This window comes from Elaeis guineensis, unplaced genomic scaffold (assembly GCF_000442705.2).
Source record: "Elaeis guineensis isolate ETL-2024a unplaced genomic scaffold, EG11 Super_Scaffold_31900, whole genome shotgun sequence".
NCBI classification, from domain to species: domain Eukaryota; kingdom Viridiplantae; phylum Streptophyta; class Magnoliopsida; order Arecales; family Arecaceae; genus Elaeis; species Elaeis guineensis.
Genome location: NW_027332420.1, coordinates 1,548,221 through 1,560,757, shown reverse-complemented (window position 1 = coordinate 1,560,757; position 12,537 = coordinate 1,548,221). Strand labels below are relative to the sequence as shown.

The window sequence follows — 12,537 nt, the reverse complement described above, 5'->3', positions numbered from 1 at the left end:
GTAGTTCACCTCAGCGTCCTGCAGCTGCTTTTGAAGGTCGGAGAATTTTTTTGACCAGTCTCGATCGCGGTCGGCTTAGACTGTGAGCCAGGACGAGCTCCCTTCCTGCTGGTCGATCTTCTCCTGTGTAGCCACTAGCTCGACCTCGAGAGAGCTGATCTTGGAAGCCTGAGCCCAAGATCAGTCGCTGGCATGCTTCCGGAGTTCCTCGAGCTCCGTCACAAAGTCGGCCTTCTTCCGGGTGAACTCCATGAGCCCCTTTTTGTGGAGGTCCTGAAGGCGAATAGCCTTCGCAGTAACTTTCGAGTGGCTCTTCCTCAGCCGGTGAAGTTCGTCTTCCAGCTTCTTAGATTTCTTTGTCGACCGACGAACTTTCCTTTGGAGGTCTCGTATCATCGACTTCATGGAAATACCCTCCGACAGGGAAAGAGCTTCAGCAAGACACTGTCGTTGGAAGACAAGAGCGCCATGACTCAAATTAATGCAAGAAGACAAAAAGAAGGAAAAGAATACAAAAAGGGGGGGGAGGGACCCTCCATAAAGATGAATCCAGCTTCATTGATCAAGTAAGTTTCAAGTACAAAAGAATGAGGGAAAAATCACCACAAAGGAAAAAATACAAAGCTAGAGGTTTCGGACCTCTGGGGCAGAAGTAGAGGGGCTCAGCATCCTCGAAAGATCGTCGGTGGTGACCGCGGTGGTCGATGAGGTCTCGATTGGAGGAGGACCGGCAGCGGCTTCGGATGGTCCGGCTTCATCGTCGGATGCCTCGTTCAGGAAGTCGAGATCCAATTCGGAAAACCTCCCAGCCACCTTCTCTTGACAGAGTTTGAAACCCTTGATGAAGGCATCCGGGCCGAACTGGACCTTTAGATCCTCGATCTCGGAGGAGGCTTTGAACTCTTCCACCGCTCGGGCCCATGCCTCCGAAATCAAGGATGAAATCTGCGCCTTTAGCTCAAAAACCTGCACCTTCAACTCGAAAACCTGTGCCCTCAGTCTGGAGATTTCGGCCTCAGCCTTCTCTCTCTCCTCCTCCAAGGCGGTCCTCAGATCGGATGAGGTCCGTCCCTCCTTTTCTAGTGCCTCCTAAAGACTAAGGACCTCGACGATCTTCTCCTCGAGGCAGGCGGCCCCGGCTAGGTGACCCTCCTCTGCCCGAGCTGCCTCCTTCTTGGAGATCTTCGCCGCCTTGACATTGGCGACCAGCTGGTGCCCAATCTGCATGAAAGATTGGGGAGTCAACCTACTTCGAGGAAGGATCCTAGGGAGTCTCAGACCCGCAGCTCAAGATTGGCGAGGATGATTCTTTCGACGACCTCGGGCAGAATGCACCCTTCGACCAGCCTTTTTATCAAGTCCCTGTTGTTGAAGGGATTGTCCCCCAGGTCTTCCTCAGAGCCGCTGGCCCCCTCAACGGCAATCTTGCGACTGCAGCTCCTCCGGGCCAGGGTCTTCTTTCTCTTCCTCCCTTCGACCCCGAGTACCCTCTCGAGATGAACCTCAAGAGCAGGATCCTCGATCGGGGGGCTCCTTGAAAGGGCTCGGGGGACTGTGGGTTCGGCATCGAAAGGGACTTCGACGGCGACGGCCACCAGAGCAGGTGTGGTCGAGCTTGTCCCTTCTATCCTGGCTCTCTTCACCAACCCCGAAGTCGAGGCATCTTTCCTCTTGTAGGTCTTGAGACCCTGGGCTAGCCTCCGAGCCATGCTCGCATCCATGTCTGCGATAGAAGGAAACCAACACAGCTCAGAGATGGAATAAGAGAAATGGGAACAAAAAAAAAATGAATGAAATGATGAATCGGTACCGACAGGATTAAGAGGGCTCAGGCCGATGTTGAACAAAAGTTGTTCCCTCAGAAGGTCGGGGAGGAGGGGGCTTGATAGGCCTCGAGTTTTTTGGAGGCCTCGAGGTCGTCCCTTTCCAGGGTAGGAGCCCGGTGAACGGAATCCCTCAGGGAGCCCCACGGGGGTAATCCTAGTTCCAAGGTCAGGCATCGGACATAGAAGAATTTCTCCTTCCAGTTATGGACAGAAGAGGGGGTGCCTTTCAGCAACCCCTTTCTATCAAACTGGGGGGAGAAGTACCACCAATCTTTTGCCAAGGGATGGCGCTTGAAGGTGTAGAAGTTTCTAAACAAAGAAAGAGTCGGCCGAACTTCGGCTAAACTACAAAGAGAAAGAAATCCTATCAAAAACCTAAAGGAGTTCGGCACGATGGAAACTAGAGAAATATTCAGAAAATGAAAGAGAGCCACGACAAAGGATGGCAGTGAAAGTCGAAGCCCAATGTGGAAAGCCTCCTGATACAGACAGAAGCAGCCGGGAGGAGGGGCGCTAGCCCGGTCAGTTTGCCCGGGAAGCTCCAGCTCGTACTCCGGAGGAACTCCATACTGAATCCTTATCAGTGAGAGTTCATCTAGAGTCAAGGAGCCGGGGATAGTGTCCGGTGCAAAGGCCAGACAAGATTCAGTCCTGACCATAGGTTCGGCCATGATACCAGGACTTTAGGGAACTGAGGCTGACGAACTCTTAGAACTACTAGAAGAGGAGATATCAGAAGACATTTTGGATCAAACGAAAGCTATAAAATCTTGAAAAAATCAAAAAAAATAGCAAGCAGGCCCTCAAGGAAGCTAAACAAACAGAGCATGAAGGAGAAAAAATAGAAAAACAATGAGAAATTCCAGGACTAACCTAGGTTGGCCTGGGGAGTGCGGGAAGGCGGCAAGGACGATAGAAGATCCGGAGGACGCCTAAAGCCGAGAAGGGTGCTAAAGGAGGCTGGAGCTCTCGGGGAGGAAGAGGGGGCCGACGGACTCTCTCAGGAAGGGTGAAACCCCTAAGGAGGAAGACATGTTTAAATAGGCAACAGGGCCTGGAGCGGTTATGATCGCGGATCTCCTCTAACCGATCTGTACCTGCCGTGTGTCCCACTCACTCTGACAGGCTATTGAAAATGGCTGGTAGCGGATAAAATAATTATTACACCATACCTGGAGCCACGCTCCAACGAGAATCCCAAAAAGAAGAAATCTTTTCTGAAAAGGCTCTAGTACCAGCACGCCGAACGCCAAAATATCTGGCAACCTCCGAATGCGGCAATCGGAGGGGGGCAACTTCAGTCATGAGAATTTCTCTGTACTTCCCTCGTTCGGAGCCCGAACTTGAAAGTAGGGGGACTAGTGTTGGGTATGAAATACCCCCCGGCCGAAGTCGCTAAAAGGTCGACCCTTCCGGACTTCTCCGACAATGGGTTCCTCCATTCGTCTACCGGGCCGCCCCAAAAGCTCTTTGGGCCTCACCGCCAGCCGACCTTCTACAACAACCGACTACCCCTGAACTTCTTTCGGGCTTCGTCAGCATCCGAGCTTTCCCGACAATGAGATTTCTACAGTAACCAGACTCCTTCTAAATTTCTACGGTGGTCGATCGCCTTTCGGATCCCAATCGAGCTCCTGCAAGAGCCGAACTTCTATGGCGAACGGTCTACTCTGAACTCCTACAGTAGGCTGTCTATCCCAGACGTCGACTGTAAGCAAATCCCGACTCAACCTCTACTATAAATAAATTTCTTTCGAATTTCTACCACAGGTAGACTTCAATCGAGCTACCCCGTAGCGAGTGGGCCCTGGACGTGCTTCTACAGTGGGACACTACTCCAAGCTTCCACGGCAATCGATCCTCGCTCGAGCTCCTGCGATAAGCAGTCCCTTTTCGACCTCTCGCGAGAACTGAAGCCCGTCCGAACTTCTCCAGTGGATGGATTTCGGATGAGCTTTTATGATGGACGAGCTCCAGCAATGGGGTCCCTGCGATAGCCGATCGCCTCCGATGTCTGTTGAGCCTCCCCAGCACTATCCGAAGTCCATCGCCGGCCGACCTCCTACCAGGCTCCCCATAAAATCAAACTTCTCCAGCGGACGATCTTCAGATGAGCTTCCACATCAGATAAATCCCAGACTGACTTCTCCGGACTTCGTTAACAAAGATCTCCGTCCGAGCTCCTACAGCAGATGACTCCCACATGAAACATCAGCATTCGAAGTGTCCGACAATGATAGATTTGTCAACGACCTCGAAACATCCAAGCCTCTCTTAGAACGATGAAGTAAAGAGCCATTCTGCTCCATCAGGTATCCCAACCGAGCTTCAACCAATGGATCCAAACTCTCTGACAAGTCACGACAAGAGCCGCCCTCTTGCCCCATTCTCTGCAACGGATTCCATACAGCTCCACCACTCTCTGGTAAGTTCCGATAATGGACACCACTCCACTCTCCGCAACAAGCTCCATGTGGCCCTGAACGACCCCTGACGCCACTACTTTCCGTAACAAACTCCATGCGGCTCTGAGCGATCCACTACCAGATGGTTACAGACGTCGTTGTCGGTTAGTTACACCCTCCGTCTATAAGTAAGGACCCCCAGACACGTCTTCTCTAAGCTGGTAACTCTGTCTCGAAACTCTGTCAAAATTTTCACTCGAGCACTCCATTTCTGTTGAAGCAGAGTACTGACTTGAGCATCGGAGGGTCTTACCGGAGCACCCCCAACTTCGATTTAGACTTTCCTTGTAGGTCCCGACGGCGGCCACGATCATCCCAGCTCCAGCTTCTCCGACTTCGACAAAATTCTGCACCAACACTAGGTTATGAGACATCTGAACAGTATCTTCTTGGCATGATCTTAGTAGTAAATTTGGAGGCGACTGGGCTTTGGTATAATCGTTCTTTGAGTTCGAAGCCGGTAGTGTTCTTGAGAAAATAAGGCTGCAACGACACACCAATTAAGAAGGATTTTGGCCAACTTTCGTATGGATTACCATTGTAAGGCTTCTACTTTGGAGTCTCATGGAGATCATCAATGTGTCATTTTTTTATTTTGATAAAAGTATAAAATTTTATCTCTTTTGCATGCTTGTTTTGTTTTGATCGACTTCGGCAAGGTGATTCTATGATTTGGGTTCGACTCAATAGCTTTAATAGTTATAGCTATTGATTTGTTTAGTTTTAAAATTTTTAAAATCACTTTTCACTATATGGTCAGAACTCAACAGTGGTATCAGAGACATCCTTATCTAATTTGATCAAACAAGTGCAAAGTAGTAGCATAGAATTGTTCTTGTTCATATACAGCCAAAAATTTTGCTTCAATTTTTAGCATCAATCTTTAAAATTAAAAAAATATTTTTAACTTTATATGTACTATGGTTTTAAATTTTAGTTATTAAAATTATGAATTTGTGATAATTTGAAATTTATATTATCATGGTAGTGTGATGCTTAAATCAATACATGGTTAAGGGTGTTTTGCATGCTTAATATGATTAGGGGTTGCTTTATTATTTCAATTTGCTTGTCATATGTTATGACTTGAATTGCACCCTTATATGATTTTTGGCATAATTATATGATTGTTATTGTAATTTATGATTACATACCGTATTGTATAATATATAAAGTATATTTTATGCAGTCGTAGTTAGGATGTGCCGAGTTCAGTTCAAAGATCCTCTTAAAAATTATATTGAGTTGTAATGTCAGGATTCACTTTCATATCAAAAGTCAAATTCTTTCGACTAATTGATGTCGAGAAAAGTGTGAAAGATAGTTTTTTAATTAGATCCGTATACTGGCCTGGCCAACTTTGTTGGTGTCTAAGAAAAGCTACAGGAAGCCTCCCACCTCTAACCTGGTCAATTTGATCTTGTTGAATTTCGAACTTAGATTGATTAGTAATATAGACATTACAAGGGCCTTCCTACAAACTTGATCGATAGAGTATGTCAAGATCTTAGTGAGCTTATTGTACTATCCACAAGGCTTACTATAGAAATTGACATGATGTTGATCAAGTGCATTTTGATGCTTATGGCATATTTTGAATTATGTTGCTTTGTTGTGCTATCTATAAGGCCAGCATTGTTTAAGTATGACTGATTTATGTCACAAATTGACATAAAAAGTATCAATTAATATCTAAATTATCTAACTTTATTAAAAAATTGATATTTGTTATTATATTTTGTAGAAGAAGAGATCATCAATAGAAAGAACAAGGAAAGAGGATTCCAACGGCGTAAATTTTATGCAAAACGGAGTTAAATTGACCCAGGAATTGAAGAATGAAGAAAGAAGACTCAATTGGGTCAAACCCGAATCAAATCAGATCAAAATTGGTCAAAAATCAACTGATTTGGTGATCTGGTTAGCCGCCTGGTCCACAGCAACAGGCGCATGGACCATGGACCATGGACCCATCGGCGCACCATAAACCCCCCTAACAACCCTCTAAAACCTCTTAGTCCCACATCTAAAGTTTTGAAAACCTTATAACCCCCAAATGCCTATAAAAAGCCCTCAAAGGCCCTTGTTTTATGTATTCTTTCTTCCGATCAAGTTTGTAACCCTAGATAGTGGGGTTTTTAGCTCTCTTCTCAAGCCTCGAGCTTTGAGGTTTTTGTAATAATTTTTTTTATATATAAAATCTTATTTTTATGCAATTTCATCTCTTTACATTATGCAATTTATTTTTCTTGCAATTAGGATAGTTTAATTTATGCAATTTAATTTTATGCAATTAGGTTAGTTTAAATTATGCAGTTTAAATTTATGCAATTAGGATAGTTTAATTTATGAAATTAGGGTAGTTTATTTTTCTGCATTTAAATTTTGCAAGTAGATTTAGATCATGTCTAGCTAAGCATCCCTTCTAGGGTTTGCGATGAAGCTAGATCATGAGTAGGGATTTTACATAGGGTTCTTTCTTTTTCTTAGGGTTTCTTTTTCTTCCTCTTTTGCCAAGAATTTTTGATGAACTATAGTTGGATCAGAGTCCCTTCATAGTTCATGCTTGATTCAGTGTATAGGAGGAGAAAATCCTAAGGGATCCTAGTTACTACTCCCCTGTAAAGAATCTTGATGGGTTATCATTGGGCCTTAGTCCCTTCATAATCTATGCTTGGGAAAGACAAGAGGAGTAGTCGTTAGGATCAATAAGAAAAATTCTAGGTAGAATTCCCTAATCTAGATCTAGTGGATTCAAAAACCCTAGATCCTTAGTCTTATTGTCTTTAGCAAACAACTTTCGACTTTCAATTTTTGTTAAAGCTCACTTGAGCATAGATTTGAAAATTATTTTTAAACAAAATCTCTGTGGGATCGACCCGTACTCGCTGGTCGTGCTACTCTGCACACCGTGCGCTTGCAGTTTTATTTACAAATTTTAAGATTTGCACATCAAGTTTTTGGCACCGTTGCCGGGGATTTGGCGTTTTAAATTATTTTCAAATATTTGTTCTTCGTGCTTTATAACTCTCTTTCTTTTTTCTTTAGGTTTCTATATTTAGTTGGTGATTGCTGAAAAACTCAGGTATGCTTCTAATTTTTCTTTTATTATTTTTAGTTAATTACTTTTCCTTTAGACCTAATCATTTGAATTTACTTAATCACAAAAAAAAAAATAATAAAATAAAACAAAACAAAAGATATTTCATAATCGTGAAGTAAAATATCAAAATTAAAAAAAAAAAATTTAAATTAAAATCTTTTACATTCTTGGTCATCTTGTTTATTTGCATTTGCATTTTCATAATTAATCTAAGGGCATCAACCCATTAACAAGATAAGGTGGGGATTTCATTATCCTTCCTTAGCCCAAAAACCATCTCCATCATATTGCATTACCTAGACCTTTAATCTTAAAATCAATTAGACGTCAACCTTAAGGAATTCGAGCTCAATAGGACAAGGAACCCTAAGAGTTCTACCAAGTTTGAGTTGTTTGATTAGTTGGTGTCTAGGCAAGTCCCTGAGGGTGGTTTGTTAAATTGGTTCAGTTGCTGGCCTGGCCAACTCGTTTGGTGTCTAGAAAGACAACGATGAGTGAACCTTCCACCTCTTATACTTACCTGGCTAACTAGTTGATCAATCTCCACTTGGAAGGCTTGAAGGGTCATCTTGGAACAGTTAGGAGCTGTCTAGATTTAGGTTAACCCTAGGATAGATTGAGTTTAATTTATTGATTCACTTGTTTGAAAAAAAAAAATTTAAAATTTAAATTAATTTGGTTACTTTTCTTTAGATTTAGGACTCCTTAGGATCTTCTCTTTAGAACTTTTTCTCTTTTCTTTCTTTTCCTTATACATAAAAATTTTATAAAAAAAAAAATTGTATAAACATCGAGAACCATACACCTCATGTGTGGAGAAGAGTGTCGGGTCGTCTAGTTAGAATTGAGTCAATTCCTGTTGTTCCAATGGCTGAACCAATCCAACCCATGACCCTTAAGGATTTGTGTTATCCAGTTGGCTCCATCCAACCATCTTGTATCAGGTTGCCACAACCCACAGCTAACAATTTTGAAATCAAACCTCAAATCATAAATATGCTTCCAAAATTCACAGGATTAGAGGATGCTTATATATTTATTAGAGAATTTGAGGAGGTATGTGCAATCATGAAACTGCAATTAACAGAGGATGAGGTCAAACTTAGATTAATCAACTTTGCCCTTAAGGACAATGCTAAGAAGTGGCTTTATAGTCTGCCAAACTATTCTGTCACTACCTGGGAGGGCTTTATGAGAATATTTTTAAAAAAGTATTTTTTCCATCATAAAACAGCTAGGATTAGGAATGAAATAAATCAATTTTACCAACTAGCTGGTGAATCATTTTGGAAGTACTTTGATCGTTTCAAGAATCTTTTGACCCAATGCCCACACCATGGAATAGAAACTTGGAGACTATGCCAGATCATCTATGAGGAGTTAGATTCAAACTCAAGAACCATGCTAGAGTCCATGTGCCAAGGCCAATTTATGGACAAGGAAACTACTGAAGCTTGGCAATTCTTAGAAGACCTAGCCGAGAAAAATTTACAGTGGAAAACAACTAGGGAACCTGATAAAGCTACACCTTCAAGAGGAGGAATGCATCAAATTCAACCAACCCTAGCATCAGAGGCCAAGATTGCAACCTTAACACGTAGATTGGAAGCCTTAGAATTACAGAGACCAGCCAATGTAAATCAAATATCTGCACCCATGTGTAAAGGGTGCAATGCACCAGACCATGTCTTAGAAGAATGTTCCTACTCGAATGAGTGTGCACAGGTGAATGCCACCTATCAAGGACCATTGAACAATCCTTATGCACCCACATATAACCCAGGTTGGAGGAATCACCCGAATTTCTCATGGTCCCAGAATCCTAATGTAGGCAATCCAAATTTCAATCAGCAAAATCTAAGGTCCAACCTAGTAATGAACAACCAGCCAGGCTTCCATGATAATGACAAGAAAATTACCTCTTTAGAGAAAAGCCTAGAAGCCATGATGAAGACACATACCAGCTTTATGCAAACCACGGGTCAACTCATAAATAATAACACCCAAGCTATAGCCCGTCTGGAAATGCAAGTAAGTCAGCTGGCTTCGACCATTAGTGAACGAGAACATGGTAGGTTACCTAGCCAACCTGAGCCAAATCCTAGGAACCAAAATGGTCCACGACCCCAACAAGGAAACCAAGTTAATGGTGTAAATGCCATTCATACCTTAAGATCAGGAAAATAAATAGACAATAAGGTAGTTGCACTTGATGATATAGATGACTCATCTGTCGAGTCACCTTCTAAAACTACTACCTTTCAACCTCAAGCACCAGAAACTGAAAATTCACCTAGTCCAGTACTTAAAAGTCCTAGAGCTCCTTTTCCAAACAGACTGAAATCCAATAAATCTGAACATTTAGACAAAATTTTAGAGGTATTTAAACAAGTCCAAGTTAATATTCCTCTTTTAGATATAATCCATCAGGTTCCAACTTATGCCAAATTTTTAAAAGATCTCTGCACTAGAAAAAGGACCACTAATGTACCAAAGAAAGCATTTTTGGCTACAAGTGTCAGTTCATACCTATCTAGCCATGTGCCAATTAAATATAAGGACCCTGGAGCTCCAACAATTTCTTGTGTTATTGGAGAAACCAATATAAAAAAGGTCTTGCTAGATCTAGGAGCTAGTGTGAATATCCTTCCATATTCGGTGTATGAACAACTAGGATTAGAAAAACTTCAACCTACTGGGATCACATTACAGTTAGCCGATAGATCTCTCAGGATCCCTAAGGGAATGGTCGAGGATGTTCTGATAAAGGTTGAAAATTTTATTTTTTCTGTAGATTTTATTATTTTAGAGACTGAGCCAGTTGCGAATCCTAAAGGACATATACCTGTCATTTTAGGAAGACCATTCTTAGCTACGGCCAATGCTGAAATCAACTGTCGAAATGGTCTAATGAAGTTATCCTTTGGGAATATGACCATTGAGCTTAATGTTTTTAACTTAGAACAGGAATCCTCTTCTCATGCTGATGTCAATGTAGTCCAAGATGGTATTTATGAATCCATTGACATTAGTGATGATGAAGTCGACCTAGAGTCTAACCCCTGGTTAATCCATGAGTCTGAGGATGTCAATGAAATACTTAAAGAAAATCAGATTAATCAGGAATCGACACTTCCTACTGAACCAATCATTGAGATGGTGAACTCATCACCTAAACCATCGATAGAGGAAGCACCCATTTTAGAACTGAAGCCCCTCCCAGAACATCTCAAGTATGCATATCTAGGACCCAAAGAAACTTTGCCTGTAATTATTGCATCAGACCTAGATCCCAAGCAAGAGGAGGAGTTATTGTCAGTTCTAAAAGCAAATCAAGAGGCAATAGGTTGGACCATAGCAGATATCAAAGGAATAAGCCCTTCTATAGTTCAACATAGAATATACTTAGAGGAAGAGGCTAAACCAACAAGAGAAGCCCAAAGAAGGCTTAATCCAGTTATGAAGGATGTAGTTAAAAAGGAGATTCTGAAACTCCTAGATAGTGGAATAATTTATCCTATTTCTGATAGCTCTTGGGTAAGCCCAGTTCAAGTAGTACCCAAGAAATCTGGGGTAACAGTGGTCCAAAATGATGCAAAGGAACTTATCCCAACTAGGACCCAAACGGGATGGAGGGTCTGTATAGACTATAGAAAGTTGAATGCTGCGACAAGGAAAGATCACTTTCCTTTACCATTTATTGATCAAATGTTGGAAAGACTAGTCGGACAAGAGTTTTACTGTTTTCTTGATGGATACTCCGGTTACAACCAGATCCCCATAGCCGCTGAAGATCAAGAAAAGACTACATTCACCTGTCCATTTGGTACTTTTGCCTATAGACGAATGCCCTTTGGACTATGTAATGCACCGGCAACCTTCCAGAGATGCATGATCAGCATGTTTTCAGATATGATAGAACGATTTCTAGAAATTTTTATGGATGACTTTTTTATTTTTGGCCTAACCTTCTCCGAGTGTCTGAATCACCTGCAATTAGTTCTAGAACGATGTAAGGAGAAGCACCTAGTTCTCAACTGGGAAAAATATCAGTTTATGGTCAAACAGGGAATAGTTCTTGGCCATGTCATTTCTAAAAAGGGGATTGAAGTGGACAAGGCCAAAATAGATCTAATTGCAAGTCTTCCACCACCTAAATCTGTGAAAGAAATACGTTCATTTTTAGGTCATGCTGGATTCTATAGAAGGTTTATTGCCAACTTTAGCAAAGTAGCACGTCCATTGACTAATCTTTTGGCAAAGGATACCAAATTTGAATTTACTCATGAGTGCTTGGAATCCTTTGAATTTCTAAAAAATACACTTGTATCAGCTCCAATCATTCATCCTCCTGTCTGGTCTGAACCATTTGAATTAATGTGTGATGCGTCCGATCATGTTGTGGGCGCAATCTTAGGTCAATGGATAAATAAGCTGCATAGAGTGATATATTATGCAAGTAAAACCTTAAATGATGCGCAGCTTAACTACACCACAACTGAGAAGGAGTTCCTTACCGTTGTCTTTGCTTTAGAGAAATTTAGATCTTATTTGGTTAGGACCCACACCATTGTTTACACCGATCACTCAGCCATTAGACATCTCCTAGCAAAGAAGGATGCCAAGGCACGCTTAATCAGATGGATTTTGCTCCTACAAGAATTTGACCTAGAAATTAGGGACAAGAAAGGCACTGAGAACGTTGTAGCAGATCATTTGTCTCGAATTCCAGTTGCACCATCTAGTGAACCACCCATCAATGAATCTTTCCCAGATGAGCAACTCATGTCTGTGTCTACTGAACCTTGGTTTGCTGATATTGTAAATTATTTAGCCATAGGCAAGATACCTTCTCATTGGACTAAGCAGGATAAATATAAATTCTTTGCCCAAGTGAAGTATTTCATTTGGGATGATCCTTATCTTTTTAAATAATGTCCTGATCAAATTATTAGAAGGTGTATCCCAGATAACGAAGTCATGAATATTTTATCTTTTTGTCATGATCAAGCATGTGGGGGTCACTTTGCATCTAAGAAAACTGCTGCTAAGGTTCTCTAATGTGGTTTTTATTGGCCCAATTTGTTTAAGGATGCTCATGAATATTGTAAAAGTTGTGCTCAATGTTAGAAAATGGGCCGAA

The 12,537-nt window shown here is 41.9% G+C and overlaps 1 non-coding gene across 1 annotated transcript; it reads right to left on the bottom strand.

The window, feature by feature from the left end:
* Positions 1–8,630: 8,630 nt before the first annotated feature.
* Positions 8,631–8,737, bottom strand: LOC140854494 (small nucleolar RNA R71). The gene has a single exon (XR_012137711.1). It is a non-coding gene; the product is annotated as a small nucleolar RNA R71 (small nucleolar RNA).
* Positions 8,738–12,537: the final 3,800 nt, after the last annotated feature.